Here is a 20,568-nt window from a genome sequence, read left to right as displayed (position 1 = left end):
GAAGAAGAGTAAGCTAAAGTGTTGGTTTTGTGGCAAATCAGGGCATTTAAAGAAGGACTGCTGGAAGCGACAGCAACAAACTTCAAAAGCAGATTCTTCGACAGAGAAGAAGGAGGCAAATGTGACAGATACAGGTTCGACATCTGGTTCAGGTATGAGTGATGAAGTATTATCAGTTAATGTGTCAAATCATGGTCAACATTGGTTGTTAGATTCCGGTGCATCAAACCACATGTGTATCCATAAAGAATGGTTTAAGGAATATAAATCAATTAATGATGGAGTTGTGTACATGGGTAATGATGTAACATGTAATATTGTGGGGATTGGGAGCATACAACTACAAATGTTTGATGGGACAACTAGAATATTAACTGATGTGAGGCATGTACCAGATTTAAGGAAAAATTTGATTTCATTAGGAGCACTTGATTCAAATGGATATAAAACTGTAATTCAAGGTGGAGTAATGAAAATTTACAAAGGCATTTTACTAGTTATGAAAGCTAAGAAAGTAGGAAATCTATTTCAGTTAGAAGGAGGTACAGGGTCAGATTTTGTGTCTACTGTGTCTGAACATGACAGTAGTTCCATTCACTTATGGCATCAAAGATTGGGGCATATGAGTGAAAGAGGGTTGAAAATTTTGGCTGATCGCAAGTTACTTCCAAATCTAAATTCTGGAAAGTTAGATTTCTGTAAGCATTGTTTGTTTGGAAAACAAAGTAAACAAAAGTTTAAAACAGGCAAACATACTAGTAAAGGCATACTTGAATATATCCATTCAGATGTGTGGGGTCCAGCTCCTACAACTTCATATGGTGGTTCGTCTTATTTTGTATCATTCATTGATGACTTTTCTAGGAAAGTGTGGGTCTACATGTTGAAAAGGAAGTTTGACGTTTTTTCAGTTTTCAAGTAGTTTAGAGCATTGGTAGAAAACAACACTGGTAGAACAATAAAATGTTTAAGAACTGACAATGGTGGTGATTTTACTTCCAAGGAGTTTGACAGCTATTGCAAGGATGCAGGGATCGAGAGACATAAGACCATGGTTTATACTCCTCAGCAGAATGGAGTTGTTGAACGCATGAACGGGACTCTTCTAGAGAGAGCAAGGAGTATGCTGAGGAACGCCGGGTTGCAAAAGGAGTTGTGGACGGAAGCAGTGGCAACAACTTGTTATGTGATAAACCGATCTCCATCAACGACGATAGGCTGCAAGATTCCACAAGAGGTATGGAAAGGACGCCCTTGTGATTATTCTAAACTCAGAGTGTTTGGTTGTGATGCATATGCTCTAGTGCCTAAACATCAGTGAACTAAATTAGATCCAAAGTCGAAAAGGTATATCTTTGTTGGGTATGGTGTTGGAACAAAGGGATATAGATTGTGGGATCCTACTACCCGCAAAATCATCATCAACAGAGATGTAAAGTTTAATGAATCCTCTCTTGTACAGTTAGATGTAGATAGTAGATTGAAACAGGATGATGTATTTGATTTTCAGCACATTCAGTTTGATAGCATTTCTAATGATAGTCATGATGACCATAGTTCAGATACTAGCCATGAACAGGTTTCAGAATCAGATCATGAACAGGGTGCAGGTCTAGATCATGAACAGGTCTCAGATACTGATCGTCAAGAAGTTCCTACAGATGGTAGTCAGCCAATTGAGGAAGCGCCAGAAACATCATTAAGGAGGTCGACAAGAATCAAACGACCACCGAGAAGGTATGATGATTATGTAACTTCTGTTGCATTTACTGCTAATGACGATGAACCTCTGTGCTATCAGGAAGCAATAGAAGGTTCGAATAGTGATAAGTGGAAAGCAGCCATGAAGGACGAAATGATGGCCCTGGGTAAGAACGGCACATGGGATCTGGTTGAGCTTCGAAAGGCAGGAAAACTGTGGGGTGTAAATGGGTTTTCAAGCTGAAACGGTGTGTGAATGATACGGAAGACAGGTACAAAGCACGACTGGTTGCAAAAGGGTTTTCTCAGAAAGCCGGTATTGACTTTCATGAGATTTTTTCACCAGTGGTTAAAATTGTTTCAATTAGAATTGTGTTAGCATTAGTGGCTTTGCTTGATTTAGAGTTGCAGCAATTAGATGTTAAGACTGCATTTCTACATGGTGACTTAGATGAGGAAATTTACATGGAACAACCGGAAGGGTTTGTTCAGCATCGCAATGAGAAATTTGTCTGCAGGCTCAAGAAGTCTTTATATGGCCTGAAGCAGTCGCCTCGGCAGTGGTATAAGAAGTTTGATTCTTTCATGTTGAGTCAGAAATATGTTAGAAGTGAATATGATCACTGTGTTTATTTTAAATAGTTAAATAATGGCATATTCATTATCTTAGTATTGTATGTTGACGATATGCTTTTAGCAAGCAAAATCATAGAAGAAATCAACAGGTTGAAGGCTCAGATGGCAAGGACATTTGATATGAAAGATCTAGGAGTAGCAAGACAGATTTTGGACATGGAGATTTTCAGAGACAGAAGCAATGGTAAGCTATGGCTATCACAACAAAAGTATATTGAGAAAATACTTTTGAGATTTGGTATGAATAACGTGAAGCCTGTGTCAGTCCCTTTCGCTTCCCATTTCAAGCTTTCTTCGAGTTTATGTCCCAATTCAGATGAAGAAAAGGAATTTATGTCTCGAATTCCATATGCTAATGTAGTAGGGTGTTTAATGTATGCAATGGTGTGTACGCGACCAGATATTTCACATGCAGTTGGGGTTGTCAGCAGGTACATGGAAAATCCGGGTAAAGAACACTGGTCAGCAGTGAAATGGGTGCTTCGGTATCTGAGAGGCACAAGTAGTTATTGTATCACTTACAATAAGAGTAGTGAATTTGTTTGCGGATTTGTTGATTCCGATTTTGCAGGTGATTTGGATAAGAGAAGGTCAACTTCAGGGTATGTCTTTACTCTTGCAGGTGGAGCTATAAGTTGGATGTCAAAGCTACAGAACATTGTCGCTTTATCCACTACTGAAGCAGAATACATTGCTGCTTCGCATGCTTGCAAAGAGGCAGTTTGGTTGAAAGGTTTGCTTGGTGAGTTTGGTAGGTTACAGGACAACATCAGGTTACTTTGTGATAGTCAAAGTGCAATACATTTGGCTAAGAATCCGGCCTATCATAGTAAATCAAAGCATATTCCAATTAAATACCATTTTGTAAGACAGGTTATCACTGAAAGGGGAGTCTCTCTTGAAAAGGTGCATACAAAGGAGAATTGTGCAGACATGTTCATGAAACCAGTTTTGTTAGAGAAGCTACGTTGGTGTTTGGCTTCTCTTGGCTTGCAGAAAAGATAAAATAATAATAACAGGGCATCAGGCTAATTGTTGTCAAGGTGGAGATTGTTGAGATTTTCTGTTTTGCATAAGATAGGCAAAATCTCAGTAGATGACAACAATAGGAATCAGTTCCTAGATTAGCTCCAGGTTGTTGGGAGATGATTAATGCCTCCTATATTTGATGAAAGTGAGTTAATGAAGTTGTTAGATTCCCTTTGCTATAAAACAGGCAACCATTCAGATTGTTTGGAATGAGGGTGAGAGTTTGTGAGGATTGAATTATGTAATCTCCTGTTTGATTAATAAGATTGCCGATGCCTATGTTGTGTGGACGTAGCCCAGATTGGTTGGGTGAACCACGTTAATTCCTGTGTCTTTATGTGCTTGATTTATCTGCTGTGTATTTTGTTTAATTAGCTGTGCATCTGATCTCCAACACAGAGATAATAGACATTGCAGAATACATATAAGAAGTGGCACACAATAAATGCGCAGGAGGCTTTAATGCTTACACTAGTCTTTATATCCTATTCTTATAGTAAATACCAAGTCAAATATTGAAAGACTAGCATCATCTCTAAAGTTTCTATTGAAGAACAAACTTATAGTGATATATAAGAAATAATTAGTTGGCATTCGTTATTTGTAGTCGAGGTTTGAGTTGTAAATGTTTAGATAGAAAGAAATGAATAAGCCCAACTTAATATATTTTCTATCAACGATGTTGAAATGGCAAGCGACTGAGTTGTTACTGTCTATAGTAATGGTGCAATAACTGATGCAAAGAAATCTTCACATGCAATCAAGGTTGGCTTGGCTCAAATGCTTAGAGGGGGTGTTATAATGGACATTGTCAATGCCGAACAGGCTACCTGAAGAAGCTGGGGCTACTGTTGTGATGGCATTGGAGTGAGTCCCTACTGATATTAGAGATCAAAGGGGAGTGGCTCAGATAAATGATCCTGGACTCATTAATGAAATTAAACATCCATGACCATCTTTGTCATGGCCAAGGCAAGAATAGGTCATTTTGTTGAAGCCCAAATCCTTGAGGCAATTGGTATTGATTACATTGACGAGACTGAAGTGCTCACTTTTGTAGGTGACATGCATCATATCCACAAACATAACTTCCATATATTGTTGGTTTGTATGTGGATGCCAGAACCTTGGTAAGTCACTAAGAAGGATTGTTGAAGGAGCTGTCATGATCAAGACTAAGGGAGAAGCTGGCACAAGCAATGTTATTGAAGTTGACACATGCATGTGGGGTTTGTTTTGGATGATATACAAAAGCTTTAGAGATTAGATGATGATGAGGCTTTTGCCTTTTCCAAACAAATTGTTGCTTCCTATGAACTTGTGAGGCAAACTAAACATCTAGGAAGGCTTCATGTTGTGAATTTTGCATTGGGAGTTGTTGCTACACCTGCTAATGTTGCTTTGATGATGCATCTGGGATGTGATGGGGTTTTTGTTTTTGAAATCGAATTAGAGAAATTTGAGGTCTAAAAAGGACCTTTTAAGGAATATTATAAAATAATAGGGGAAATAATAAAATAAGATTAGATGACATCATCAAATTTAGAGGGTGAAAAGAAAAAAATTGTTGAAATATGTAACTAAGTTTGGTCTTCATAATGACATATGTAATGTTGATTTTATGTATTTAATGAAAAGACAAAAATAAATCTATTATTATTGTGCTTGAGGCATGGGTTTCTTTTTTTTTATCGTTAAAACTAAGCTACTTCTATTATTTACAAGAGAAAACAGTTACATCCAGGAATACATGTCGCCAGGGGCCAAGGCTGGTCCTCTGGATTGATAGTGCTCACAGAAAACTTCACTTTCAGGGGTCTTCTTATAGCTACTGAACGCCCACGCAGGGGCAACACCCTTTTGACTCGATACCCACGCAAGGGCGTCATAACTGAGACTAGTAACCCACGCAGGGGCTGTAATCTTTTGAGACACAGAAAAAGCAAAATTATGAATCCCGCGTAGGGGCCAAGGAGAGAAAGAGAGGTTCTTCAGTAGTATTCTTCGCGCGGGCTTAGTCGAGCATAGAGTAACAGAATTATGAGGCCAAACAGTGACATTTACAGCATAATTGAGCACTTGTAACAAGAGTAACAGTTCACAAAAAAAACCTGAGAGTTGTCTGAGGGCAGAAGCATGGTAGAGCTGGCTCCTATTCAACCGAATCCTCTTCCTCCGAGTCCTCTTCATAAATCCAGTACTCGCCTTCCGGTGGAGGTCCCCAATCAACCTTGGCTTTGCCTGAAGCTGGTGCTGGCTGAGACGAAGGTTGCACAGCATTCGGTTCAGGTTGTGCCTCTGCCCTTTCCCCAGCAACTCTGGAACATTCAGCATGATGAATTTGGGCGCTGGGTAATCCTCCCACCTCCTTTTTCGGTTCCTCCAGGAATAGGACCGAAACATGAGCATTAATGTTGGAATGACATTGGGCACAACTGACAGTGAAGACCGCTGTTCCGAACGCAGGTAGCGGAGCAGAGCTTGAGTCCGGAGACCTGGTGTCCATGAATTGAGACGGCCGAATGGGGTGTGCATCTGCCGACTGGTGACATAAACAACGACAGCAACATGGAGGCCGATTAGCAGCCAGGGGACGTGAAGAACCTTCCCTTCCAGTGCCTCGACGGCTAATGAGCCTCTGTCTTGGCGCCATTCCTTCCTTGAAGACCGATGAGCGTGACAGAGCCGTGGAGAGGGATATGAGGGGTGTGAATCCGCCCTTATCCTCCCTTGCTGCCCTGTATCCACCTCCAATTTCCAAGGAGAGCTCGTGAGCCAGCGCTTGAAGGCCTGACGGACTGAAGCCTGAATCCACAAATCGAGCCTGAACCATTGCAAAACATTCCCAATTCTTGGCATACTTAAGCTGCTCTGGTTTGCCTCGTTTTTGGAGTGCCATAACTCCCATCTGAAACCGTTAATGTCGCACAGAATCGGCAATGAATTGCCGTCCTTCCTCCCTTCAGCTCTCACGCTTGCCATCCAGGGCGGCGGAGAGCAGTTAATGCCTCTTCTGAACTTGAGACTGCCCATGCTAAACAGCTGGCGAGCCATCCATATGCGGCGTGGCACCCGCATCCGGGTACTTGAGGCATGGGTTTCATGCTAAAGGGAAATTCATTTTAGTTTAAGATCCCACTGAGAGCTTCTAGGATTTGTCATTGAGTCTATAAAGTGAAAAGAGTCATTTTCATGTATGAATAACCCTTCTTGGGCATGTTACATATTGTAAGAAAATTATTTGAATCAAATTAGAGTCAAAAGGCCCTCCAATACCATATCAAACATGCAAGCATCAAGTAGGCCTCATGGAGAAACAAGTTGGCCTAAGGACATGTCAAGTCGGCCTAATAGGAGGCTCAAGGAAGCCTATATATAGGGTACTCGACCTCATTTAGGGGCACCACTATATATAGGGTACTTGACCTCATTTAGGGGTACCACACTCACACACAAAAGTTTGTTGATAAGGACAAGAAGAAGTGTGAAGAAGAGGAAGAAAAAAAAACAAGGAAAGTCAAGCTATTTTGGATTTGTTTTTGGTCTACTTCTCTCCACATGTGCGAAGGAATTAAGGCATATATTGCTATAGTGAGGCTGAGTTGCAGAAGTGAATTTCGGTCATCAAGAAGAGCTAAAGCCAAGTTCTCTAGGAGAGAGAATATACCCAAACAAAAAAGAGAAGTTGTAGTTTTTGTGTAGTTGAAGTTGCACTTTCTGGGCAGTCAAAGTTGCAATTTTTGTGCAGTCAAAGTTGTAGTTTTTGCGCAAATGAAGTTGTAGTTTCTTGGCAATTTGAAGTCACATTTTCTGGGAAGTCAAAGTTACAGTTTCTGGGAAGTCAAAGTTGCAATCGAAGTTGCAGTTGCAGAGTAGGTCGAAGTTGCTAGAAGGAGAAGTTATTCAAAGAGGAAGCATTGATTTGGTCTTAGAGATGTTCTTGGTCAAGGGTCTAGGTCTTAGAATTCGTCAATTGAAGATTCTATAAAAAGAAGAATTTTGGTGAGTTTTAATCTCATCGTAGAGAGGTTTTGGCCCTGGATGATCACCTACATCTTGTGTCCTTTGTCTCATTATTTTTTATGGTTTGGTAGTTGTTTGATGAAGAAAACACTAATAAGAAACAAGCGAAGAAGAATTTAATTAAGAAAAGTAAAAATACATCACAAACAATTATCATAATAACAGAAATCCCCTACTCTTCCTGGCCCCAAATTTCTCAACATGGTATCAGAGCTAAGGTAACAAGTCAAGGAAGGGCGACTCAATAAAAGAAACTCAAGGATCGAAGTTTGAGAAAAGTATCAAGGAAATCAAAGCATCAAGAAGATTCTCTCATATCTAAGGCATTTCAAGGACAAGGATGATTCAAAGATCAAAATTTTGCTCAAAAATTAAAGTTCTCATAATATTTTGAAATCGATGTCAAGTCATAGTGTTCGTCATTCTAAATCCAATGACACTTGAATCACCTCAATCCAATTTCATATGACAAAGTTATGTCGTTCTAATTGTTTGGCTCAACAACTAAAAAATTTGCAAGTGGGATGACTTGAATTTTGACTGGGCAATCCATACTGCTGATGTCAGAATGCCTATTGGGTGTATGGGACCAAATGCAACTAGCCACATTTTGGGATCATATAGGGTGAGCTAGTAGTAAATGATTGGTTGTAATTTTTTTGGTGGAACAACGGGAGGCTGCCACGTGGCCCAATCAGAGGTTGCCACATGGTGCCTCCACACTGGCTAAAATTTTATTAAGGGTCGGATGGCCTCAGTAGGATTCGAACCAACAACTTGCCACAACATAGCCCAACACTCTACCAACTCGCCTACACGTTGATCCTTACCCCATATGATTTCCACCTATATTTAAAGTTTATGGTGTTGGCACATTTGGGAGAGGGGCCAAGCGATGAGCCCCAACTCTGAGTCATATTATCCCCACATGCCCCTGGCGCAATTGAAACAGAGTAGAGTAGTTTGGGGTCTAGACCTTGGCTCCTGCTCACAGAACCCACACAGGACCAAGTGCATAAGGGTTAGGCACTTGGAGGAGGGGGCGAGGGTGTAGGCCCTACGCCCAGGTCCCATTGTAGTCCATGCAACTAGAGGATGAGAAGGAAAAGGGCTTCAATGACGGGGGCAACATTTAAGGCCCAACCCCCAATCACATGGCCGGTGTGTAACCTTTGGCCAAAGGTTCAAGAGTTAGCACAGCAGGGCCGGGCGGTTAGCCCCAACCCCCCACCACATCACTTGTATTTGACACCCAGCCTGACAGAAAAGGTGCCAAGGATGGCCAGGGTGGATTGTTGGCCTAGCCTGTGGCCTTATGGGGCGCCATGTGGCCCTGTTTTTATGCCTAAAGGGTTATTAGGTGAATCAAATAAGAAAAAATTTGCACCAGATGTGAGTGAATTTGTCACCTCCCAAGCGTATTAAAGGGCGGATTTGTCACTCAGTTAGCAGGTTCTACCAATTTGGAGGATGAGTAGCAGAAGAAACTTGGGAGAGCCATAACTTGATGAGTTTTTTGTCTTTTTGAGCCAAAGAAGAACCTAGATAGGGGATTTTGGACATTCTGAATCCAATGGAAGCCTTTGTTTACTGATTGGAGCACTTCTTGAAGGATTTTTTTACAAGTTTGAGTCTATGGGTGCCAATGACAATTAATGGTTTAAATCAGTTTTTGAAAGTTTTTGAGGATGGAGAGGACCTTGTAGGGGTTTTCTAGCCTTCATATGTTATCTGCAACAGCTGTGAATTCTATGGTGAAACTCATGTTTGTCTTTTCTCATTATGTATTTTTGAGGAAAGATCTCTTTTAGTACTTCAATGTGGAATTGTTGTACATGTATGCTCATTTTCAGATGGAGTACAAGGTCTTGATGTGAGAGCCATTTTCTTGTTGACTATTTCATGACTGACTGTAGGTTTTCATGCTTTTTAGAGTGAGAGTTCTTTGCAGGATAATGTTTCCTTGAAGGGGAAACTATCCACTCATTTGTAAACACATTTCTTGTACTCTCTTATCACTAAAATTTATGGAGTAGTCTAGCTGTGTTAGCAGGCCTGAAGATGTAGATTAGGAGGGGTGAACACTGTCACCAAATTCTGTTTTGTCTCTCTTCTTTTTTTCCTTTATGAGTTTCATGATGATATGTTTCTTGTTTAAAATTCACATGAAAACTAAATCATCATCTTTAAAGAGACCATAAACTTGTTTTTTCCATAATACCCATTTTTACTTGCAAAGTGTCAAAGGACAACAAATTTTTAGGAAGGATAAGTTCTCCTCCAATTTCAGATCAATTGGTATCAGAGCTAGTTCTGACCAAGTTGCAGGTATGGGAAAGAAGATTAAAATTCTCCAAGAGCTAGAGGAGATGAACTTGTATATTAGAATAGAGAATTTTGAATTGAGGAGATTGCTTGAAGTTATTGAAGAGGAGAAGAGGCATATGCACCTTTAGTTGCAGCATGTGCTTGAGGAACAACTTGGTGAAAGTTACACTCCATAAGAAACAAAGAATTCCTCCAAAGTGAAACCAATTTGTGGGCATGGTCCAAACACATGTTATGAACCCTATGTGGAGAATGATGCTTGCGAGTTTTGTTAGCATCTCAAAGATTCTCATTATATGCCTGTTGATAAAAGTGGGTGGCTTGAATCATCTTCAAATTCTTCAACTAAGTCATCTTCAAATTCTTCATCAACATCTGAAGCAGAAAATATGGGTGGAAAATCCAAGGAGGTAATTAACATCTCTAGTTAAAATCCTTTAGTTTATGTTAATAACACATATTTTGCAGCCTTTAAACAACATACTAAAGGCATTGGTATGAAGTTGTTAGCTTTTATGGGTTATGAAGGAGGAGGCCTTGGAATCAATGGCCAAGGTATTACCAATCCTATCGAGGTAAAGGAGAGACCAACATATGAAGGATTGGGTTATGGTCATAGAGAGTTTGGAGAGTGTTCCAAGCTTTTTGAGGTGAAGAAATCATCAAATGATGATAAGTCACACCAATATGGTAATGATAATGGAAATTTGTCTCCCAACAGAGATGAATTTTTTAAAGGACTTTTCATGTCATCGTCCAATCCCACAAATTCCCCTCACTAGATGACCTACAAACCACCCAAAATCTACTGAAAATATAGCTCCAATTTAGCCCTGAAAATTATGGTAATTAAGTTGCTCCACAACTGGCTTGCTCAAGAAACGTGAATTCTCCTCCAGCGTCCTTTTGTCGCATAGAAGTGGAAGCAAGCTCCTTTTACCAGCTCCAAAATAGCTCCAAAGGTATCAAGTGACTCCCCTATGGTAGCACTTTAGTTCCACCAAAGAGGGAGTTGAGATCTTTGCTTAGAAATCTCCCTGTGCTAAGTAACATTGGTAGTCATGGCTAAACATCTCAAGATTACTCTAATTAAATTCGATTTGTCAAAAAGTCCCCAAAATGATGCCTCTTCCTTGTATTTATCCTTTTCTCCCCTCTCTCTCTCCTTGTGGGTCTCCTAAGTTGACCTCCTTCCTTGACTTTTCCTCCCCAATGAATTTCCTTCCAAGGGGCTCAAATTTCCCCCCTTTAAGTGGCCCCCACACTCGACCAACGAATTAATTTTCCCTTTCCTCAAATGTTTTCTAATATTTTTCTCCAAAATTAAAAAGTGTCTTCACAACCCACCTTTCCTATGTTTTCATGCCAAAATTATTTCCTTGTGCCAAAATTGCAAAAATGGGGAAGCTTACGTAGCAAATTAATTTGTGGAGACATTACATGTAATTTGTCCTATTGTCCTAAGTCCCCAAGTCTCCCATAAAAAAATTGTATTCAATGCTCGAATTGTAAAATTATGTTATGCTTAGCACCACCCCAAGGATGCTTCTGACCTCCTCAAATGAAAAATAAAAATTGGGGAAATTAAAGTCTTCCCCACCAAAAATTGCTTGTCCTCAAGTAATGCTTGAACAAGCGTTATCTCTCTATTGACCTAACTATCATTGCAAACAATATCAGGGTCCCAAATGTGCCACTGAGTCATTAGTGAATCACTAAAGGACAAAATACTCTCCATAAAACTCAAACCCAATAAATATCTATATGTCATTCCCTCATGGAAACCCTCTCTCCTGAGTCTCTAATCCCACTACTCTTCCTTGTAGCTCCATTTCCCCATACTAATCTCAATGTGAGATTAACCTATAGGCATTGTGCTAATTTGGGCATGGCTATGACCCCCCTCATGCTCCTGTGGATCCATCCACTCTTGTAATCCTTTGTCACAACCCAAATAAATGAAAACTCTATAGTGATGAAGACTATCTTGCCATGGCATCCCATCAAAGCCATCATCTACCAATCCTCGTCCACTCTCTGGCTGGAACAATAGCAAGAAAAACCCTCAGCCCATAGTCATAATCCTGATGATCCCTGACCTCTCCTCCCAAGGGAGATGTAGTACTTTCTCCTTCATATCTATGATCCTTATGGATAAAGGTGGTGTACTTCCCCAATTGATCCCTAAAACCCAAAGCCAGATTGAATGCCCATTGCTTCCAACTTTTTCGGTCTACCATTGTGTAGTATTGATGTCCACTAGGAACCCCATGTGCCATACAACTAATCTTTGAATGCTGCTAATAGACAAATATCTGATACCCATAACCAACTCATTGTATGCAGATCTATCTTGCATCAGCCAATCATCATCACTAATTTTCCCATCTACACCTTCCCTAATGCTCGAGTATAGTTTTTGAAGCCCAAATACCCACAGGAAAATTGCCTCAAATATACATGATATCCTCTGCTCATGCAATACCCTGACAAGCCCAACTAAATTGGAGGCACATGTCTTCCTCATGATCAGCTTCCCAAGTGTGGGCTCAAAGATGAATAATATATCGCCCCTATAGAAGATCACCTCCTCTCTTAGCCTATGGCTGCCATCTTGCATACTGACCTTGCTCCTCCACTAGGGAATCTCTATCGTGCCCTTGATGCACTGAATCTCATAGAGTCATCTCGATAAAGTCTCCCAAGTGCTGCTAACCACAATGTGGGTCTTGATCTCACACAATAAGGCTCCCCTTAACTGCTTGCAATGCAAATGAGTGAGATATGCTTGGGCTCTGATGGGTATGGTCAAGAACCCGTGTGGATGCTCCTGACTAGAACCATGACTAGTCCACCCTCCAAACCTAGGTATGTTCCCCTCAATGGAATGCCTAACATTCTCTTCAAGTAGTCTCTCTCCCTGCTAGCAGCATTCCCCCAGTTTGCAACGCAACCTCGAATGCTACTACATATAACCATGTATCCTCATGCCCCCTAGCATACAACTGCACCTCGTTGCACATCGTTGTGCACCATTGGACCTTATTACATGCAGTGGCATCTCCCTGGATTAGTTGGCATCCCTCCTTTATCGATGTGGCTTGCACACTATGAGGAACTGCATTGTGATGTAAACCGCTCCTCCTACACCTTGGTGCGACCCTACACACCACTACACAACATCGTGCACTTTTGTGCTCCTCTGCATATCGCTGCACACCTTTTCATGCCCCTATACATCCTTGGATGCCATGGTCTAAAACTAAGTTAGTAATTATCCTCCCTGAGATATTTGATAGGTGAATCTCCCTATGTACCTATGGGGTTGTCACTAGGGTATTGCTCCTCAATGACCCATGTGCCCCATATATCCATGGGAAATCCTCCTATCCATACAAGGAACTATCTGGTGTCCTGTCGATGCCACCTCCTCTAACAACCTCCTACCAAGGTACAATGATAATCTAATGACCCTATGCATGGCCAACATGCAAAGACAACTCATGGTGTCTACTTGCTCCCCTGTAGTCCTAACCTATCACTGGTGTTGTCCATAACTCTGATGGGAATATGAAAATAGGGGTGACTCTAATCATCAAATCCACCATCTTGCCAATACCATGACTAACCCAATCCATGGAGTGATGAGGAGGCCCACCTAGATCCTAATGATGATCTGGCCCTCAAGCCTCTCTGTCAAACCATGACCCCTATTGAACTATGCTCTTGACCATGGATGTATCTAGAGGCCTAGATAGCCCCACCACGTACCAACTTAATATCTCTCAACACCCAACCCCGAGAGAGGAATCATATGCAAGATCCCCCAACTACGTATAAAATTCATCATACAAATTGTGTGCCCTATGCAACTCATGTCGCCCCGTCTCACTGACCCAATGAACATATACAATCTTTCTAGGAAACTCAACCCCTCTCCCTCCAACATGCAGAGGTAACCTAACAATACTGCAAGACCCATATGCATAATCCTGAGGAGAGCTACTAAATGGAAGCAGTGCAACTCTGCTAGTTATTTGTGCATCTATTTGCTCCCCATCCATGGAAGGCTCAAAATATGGTTGCTCATCCTTCTCCATCATGGGCTCAACAGGAATCCTGAGTTATCCCACCACAGGTAGATCCTCAAGCATAACATCCTCATCTAGCTCATTCTCCTCAAGGTGCTCTCCATACTATTATAGGTAGATTTCATATGAGAACTTTGTCACGACTTTAGGTACCTTTGTGCCTACTGGCACCTTAGCAATGGATGGAGCTATGGGTTTGTGCTCCACTCTCTCTACCACTATCTCAACCTATTCCATCCATGTTCTCTTTGAGAGTAGTGACTCTAGGGTCACACCATGTTGATCTATGTCTTCCTCACAACCACTAGTGTCATATATCTGCTGCTCAACCTCTAACTGTCCTATCCACTCCCTTTGTGGGGGTTTGATGTCCTCCAGGTCAAATATATCTATGAGCCTCCGTGTGCACTTTGTGTAGGATATGATGTTGGCATGACCCAAAGGGATAAACCCTCAATACGACCACTCTTGGGAATCTACATCCAAATGCAAAGTTGCATACCTTATGGAATCCACCTCTCTCATGGGATTTAGCTAGATGTATGTATCCATTTTTTTCACCCATTCTCTGACAGAACTCCTAGTTGAACCATCAGAGTTGGCGAGGGTCATTTTTCCCACTGTCTTTTGCACACCCAAATTCAATTGACCTCCCCTATGTGGTGTAAATGGTTTCACTCTTCTTGTATGTGCACCTTTAGGGTCTCTGTCATGAAAATGAGGAGGGTTCTGGTTTACCCTCTGAATGTTATACAATCGGGCTAACATTTCTATCATCTTCTCATTGTTCCTGAGGATTTTCTCATTGTTCTTGAGGATCACGTCCATGATTTCTTATGTACTTCTTCTTCCCTGGGTCATGGCCATGTCTATAGTACCATTAATCATTGTGCATGCATGCCCAAGACTACCATGATCTTGCTAGATTCCCCACATTTGGCCAAGATCATGCTTTGATACCACTATAATATCCCTAATTAAAAAATATAGTGAATAATGGAAACAATGCACTAGTTACAACTATCAAATTTCAACATGCACAAACATACACAATTAATTCACTAAAAGGGGAAGAGTTTTCTAACTTGTTGCATTAATATAAAAATTTAGAATACAATAATTATGATAAGAGGAAAATGGGCTTGCTACAATAAGAAAATCATAACCTAGGTGTCAACCAATGGCTTCAAATGCTTGAGAACCCCCCCGAAGAAATTGCACCCTGCCTAGTGCAAAACTACTATTGGAAACTGGAAACAACCCTATATTTTACCCCTCAAAATTTCCCAAAAAAATCCATAATTTTAATTTTAGTCTCCACAAAAATCCCACAAAAACCCAAAATGGGTTTGGGAAAATTTTACCGACCACCTGAGACCCCAATTTTAAGCTTGCTTCTTCCAACTAGCTAACAAATAACTACATAATTATTTTGTTGTATTAGAGCTCAAATTCCTCTAAAAATACAGTTGGTGCCTCCACTAAATTTTCACCACAAAACCTAGGAAGGAACTGGTCCCTAACCTCACCATTGCAAAACCCAAAAAAGTATGAATTTCCAGTCTCACTAGCTAAACACACTGCCTAGAAATGAGTTGTTTCTACTCCTCCAATCTTCCATAAAATGCAAAATTCCTACAATTTCCCCACAAAATCTCCCTTAATTCAACCAAGCCCACAAATTATGTTACTCCTATGCCCTACGTGTGTTTGTGCCAGAAGACTGTGCAGGCCCTAGAATGTAATTATTTGCCCCACAAATCCCCCTCATTGGCTGACCTCCAAACCACCCAAAATATCCTAAAGATATAGTTCCAATTCAACCCTGAAAATTTTGGTAATTAAGCTTCTCCACAACTGGCTCCCTCAAGAAAATTGAATTCTCCTCCAACATCCATGTGTTGCATAGAAGTGGAAGCAAGCTCCTTGTCCCAGCTCTAAAATAGCTCCAAAGTTATCAAGTGACTCCTCTAGCTTGGCACTCTAAGTCCACTAAAGAGAGAGCTAAGATCTCCGCCTGGAAATCTCCTTGTCCTAAGCAACATTGGTAGTCTTCGCTAAATATCTCAAGAGTACTCTAATTCAGAAATTCAATTTGTCAAAAAGTCCCCAAAATGATGTCTCTTCCTTCTGTTTATCTTTGTTACCCCTCTCTCTCTCCTTGTGGGCCCCCTAAGTCAACCTCCTTCCTTGACTTTTCCTCCCCAATGAATTTCCTTCCAAGGGGCTCAAATTTCCCTCCTTTAAGTGCTCCCACACTCCACCAACAAATTAAATTCCCTTTCCTCTAATTTTTTCCGATCTTTCTCCCTAGAATTAAAAAGTGTCTTCACAACCCACTTTTCCTAAATTTTGATGCCAAAACTGCAAAAATGGGGAAGCTTACTTAGCAAATTAATTTGTGGATACATTAAGTGTAATTTCTCCTATTCTCCTAAGTCCTCAAGTCTCTAATACCAAAATTGTCTCCAATGCTCAAATTGCAAAATTGTGCTATGCTTAGAACCACCCCAAGGATCCCGCTGACATCCTCAGATGAAAAATCAATATTGGGGATATTACACACTGCCTCCATGTGATCCTTCCAGGAAATGAAATTTGAGTTGCCTTCCAAGGCATACTCTAATCTCGGTCCATTGAAGGTCATTCTCCCAACTCTGATGAAATCCTGCTACACTGAAGCTGCAAATTCGAACCTCTTAAGGAAAAAATTTGAAATTCTTGTTCTAATGTGAATCCTACTCTGATACCATGTAGAAATTTGGTAGAGTTTAAATATTTCAACGAATTTAATCTAAATCAAGAGACACAATTATACACTACCGCTCTATGGAAATTAATTCACAATTTAGAACAGCATTAACAAACATGCATCAATCACATACACAAGTACATACATATATCTAGGGGAAACCAACTGGTAAAAACCCCTTGAGTTTGCTTGCATTAATTAGATGAATAGAGAATCTATTAATTTCTAGCTCCAACTCTGAGCTCAACCTGCAAAAGAATAATCATTCTCTCTGCTCAATGAGAATCTATGACCCATACTTTGTCAATTTTTGTTGCCGCCTAAGATCCTATTTCCTTGTGGAAATTATGAGGAAATTAGCCCCTATTCTTTAAGAATTTACTCCAAAATGATTGCATTATTTCCAAGGATTGATCATTGATTGCAAGCAACACCTATACACTCAACACTAGTTTACAACTAATGTTACACTTCCTTGGAATATCCACCGCAACTGAGCAATTTGAATTCCTTGCATGCATGAGCTATTTTTGGTTGAATGACCAGTTAACTGGATGATCTCTGAGTTAGATCGTTGTACCACTGCACAATTGACCTCCAAATAGTTTTATTAACTGTTAGAACTAGTTTAAATGAGTACAACTAGAAATAACTAAACTAGATTGCTATAAATTAGCAATCACACATGCATAACTGAACTCTAAGCCCTCTAACTTGAATTTACTGAGATAATTGAGTGATCAGAGCCATGTCACCTCAGTTCACTACCTCCAAGTTGTATGCTAATGTGGAAATTTCGAAATTTCCCAATTTGACCAAGGCTAAGCCAAATTGGGCCTTTCTCACTACACTTCTCAATAGAGCGGTTGAAATTGGCAAATGAAATGTTGAGTTTTCGAGTGGATAATTTGGCTTAGTGAGAGGACATCAATGCTAAGAAGGATGTTAATGAAACAAATGATGATATCATGGCCATTAACGAAGATCCCCCCCCATCTTCATCCAGAAGCTAACGAAGGCCACATCGCTTATGTTATCAAAAATATGTTTTAATTTAAATAGCTGTTAATTTTTCTTTGTTTGTTTATAGAGTAAATTAGTTTAGAATAGATTCTATAGCCCAATTGTGAACTATGTCAATCCTTCCACAGATTTTGAACAAACTTCCTTCAAAGAAGCTGCTTCTCATGATGAATGGAAATAAGTAATGTAAAAGGAGTATGATGCCCTGATAAAGAATGGCACTTGGAAGCTGGTCGATCCTCCATTGGGAACCAAACCAATTAGTTGCAAGTGGGTCTACAAGAACAAGTATAAAGATGATGGCTCACTTGACAAGCACAAAGCTAGGCTTGTGGCAAAGGATTTTGCACAGAAGGAAGGGGTCGATTATGAGGAGACTTTTTCCCCCACAGAAAAATGGGCTACCATCCGGACACTCTTTGTCCCAGCAGCTCAGAACGGTTGGAAAGTCCATCAAATGGATGTAAAAATTGCTTTCTTGAATGGAGATCTAAAAGAAAATGTTTTTATGTCCTATCCTGAAGGATTTGCTATGAAAGGACATTAACATAAAGTATGCAAACTTGTGAAATACAAGCACCGTGAGCCTGGTATGAAAAACTAAATGAGCATCTTCTAAAACTCAATTTCAAACATTATGATCTTGATGATGCAACTTTGTTTGTCAAGAAGGTTGGAAAAATAGTTGTATATCTTGTTGTATATGTAGATGATCTTTTGATAACTGGGAACAATGAAATCTACATTGCATCCATAAAGAAGGAATTGAAGAAAGGTTTTGAAATGACTGATTTGGGCTATGTTCATTACTATCTTGGTATTGAAGTAACTCAACATCCGAAGTCCATATTCCTTTCTCAAAAGAAGTGTTAGTGTCGGTCTTGAGCCCTCCATCGGTGATCAAAAGCTCTTTGCATTACGCATAGGTAGGTGTCTCATCAATGTCAGTTTTGCATTCCGTTAGGCATGCCATAAAACTGATGGAGGAGCTGGTCCTTGTTCCCTTCTTGGCTTTGCTGGATCAGGTCATATCAGTTAATGAGCTTGTGTCACATTTGTTTTGCTTTGTCTTGAAGTCCAAAGTCTTAGGTCTAGGGTTTCGGTCAAAAGTCTTTGCAATGTCATGAGTCAAAAGTCCATGAGTCCCCAGCAAGCCAGAAGGAGGTATGTAAATATGTTTCATTGATATTTTCATCAGGTACAGCTCATTTATACCTTGGATTTAAAAACCCTGTTTTTAAAGCCAAGGTCATGTCAATTTTGCAAAAAATAAGGAAATTTCAAAAATTCTTCAAAATGTCAGCAATAGCCCTGGTCTTCTCGCCAGAGTCCATTAGATGGTCTACCTACAAAAAGAACGGAGTTAAAGCACTCAAAGAGCCAAATTCAGGACAAAGAAAACTCAAATCAGTGTTAAAAGCGAATGCCAAAACAAAACATTAGAAAGTGGGTTTGGTAAGTAAATTTTTTCAAATTGGGCCTATAAAGAGTCAAATTCCCTCTAAAACACCCTCATTGTGCATCTAAGAGCTTGCAAGGCAAAGAGATAGGGCGAAGAGGCGAACGAAGGCGAAGTGCAGAGAAATTGGTCGTTTTTCAGGTGCGCGACCTGTCAGGGACTGTGCGCGACCTGTTGGGCGATGCGCGACCTGTCAGGCGCCTCTCCGCAGTGCAAAAACATAACGGGCGCGACCTGTCAGCCCGTGCGCGACCTGTCAAAGCCTGTGCGCGACCCGTCAACCTGTCACTCACAAAACCGCTTCAAAATTTGCTCAATCGCCCTCGTGCTTGCCAAATCAATCGAGGTAGGGTCTTTTAACGCGTTGGATGCTTGAATCAAGGATGTTGGGCTTGTGCTTATATATATTTTTGCTACCAAGAATGTAAAGAGAAATGGATTTTAGTTATTGCTTGTTCATGTAGGCATAGTGCTAGGGTTGGTGTTTTTTCAAGGTTTTTTATTCCCATTTATATTCCCTCCATTTTTTCCCATTGATTTCGCAATTGTCATTATACATCTCTATCATATGTCATTTGCAAAGAAATTAAAATTTTCCCATCTCCAAATGTCAAACCCTATCCCTCCCTAAACATATTCCCAAAACCCTAATACCCTCCATTGTGATATAAAAACACACACAGCAAAAGAACAAATTTCTATGCAAGAAAAACAAAATGATGTGCAAAAAGAAAAAGGCAATATGATGGCAAAATGACAAAACTAAGAGAAAGGCAATATGGCTGTGCATAGTCATTACAAAACAGAGAACATATTGCTGTGTATATTCAAAGCAAAAACAAAGACAATGCAGCTGTGTATATTTATCAAAAAGACATATTGCTTTGAGTATTCATTACAAAAATAATGTTGCTGTGTCTCCCAAAACCAAACCCTGTTTTCCCTTTTCCCTTTTATCCCCTAATATCCTTGTTTCAATACAACTCTTTTCCCTTTTGAAGTTGTCAATGAAATCCCTTTTCCCCTTTTGACAAAAATGTAAATAAAGCCCTCCTTCCCCTATGACAAATGTAAAAGAATCCCTTGTTTCCCTTAGCATCAAATGTACATGAATCCCTTGAAAAACAGAGTATGCCTTATAATGTACAGTCAAAAGACAAAATCAAAGAGCAAGTTGTTGATGCTAGTGATCTATGCTGCCCCATACCCCTGTTATACATGTTGTCCCTTATCCCCTGTTGAGCATGTATATCCTTTCCCTTGGTTATTATCATCCATGTTTCCCTAATAAAAACATTTCTTTGCAAATGATTTCCCGGTGATTAAGATGAGATTGTATGTTTGACAGTTTGTGAATTGTCCCTTAGAAATTCCCTATTTTTATATGTTTCCCTTTCCTTATGAAAAATCCCCTCCCCTAACATTTCCTTCATGATTTTGTTCCCCTTGAAAACAGCATACAACTCAGCATTTTTGCAGGCAAGGGCAGCAGTTTACTTTATCTATTTTCTCCACTTTGCTCAAAA

At 40.2% G+C, this 20,568-nt stretch overlaps 1 pseudogene; it reads left to right on the top strand.

The window, feature by feature from the left end:
- The first annotated feature begins 4,053 nt into the window (after window positions 1-4,053).
- On the top strand, window positions 4,054-4,836 carry LOC149156937 (putative pyridoxal 5'-phosphate synthase subunit PDX1 pseudogene; annotated as a pseudogene).
- Window positions 4,837-20,568: the final 15,732 nt, after the last annotated feature.

Source organism: Pinus tabuliformis, chromosome 9 (assembly GCF_031772625.1).
Source record: "Pinus tabuliformis cultivar Carrire ecotype Pingquan chromosome 9, CPIR1, whole genome shotgun sequence".
NCBI classification, from domain to species: Eukaryota; Viridiplantae; Streptophyta; class Pinopsida; order Pinales; family Pinaceae; genus Pinus; species Pinus tabuliformis.
This window is presented reverse-complemented; position numbering and strand designations above follow the sequence as displayed.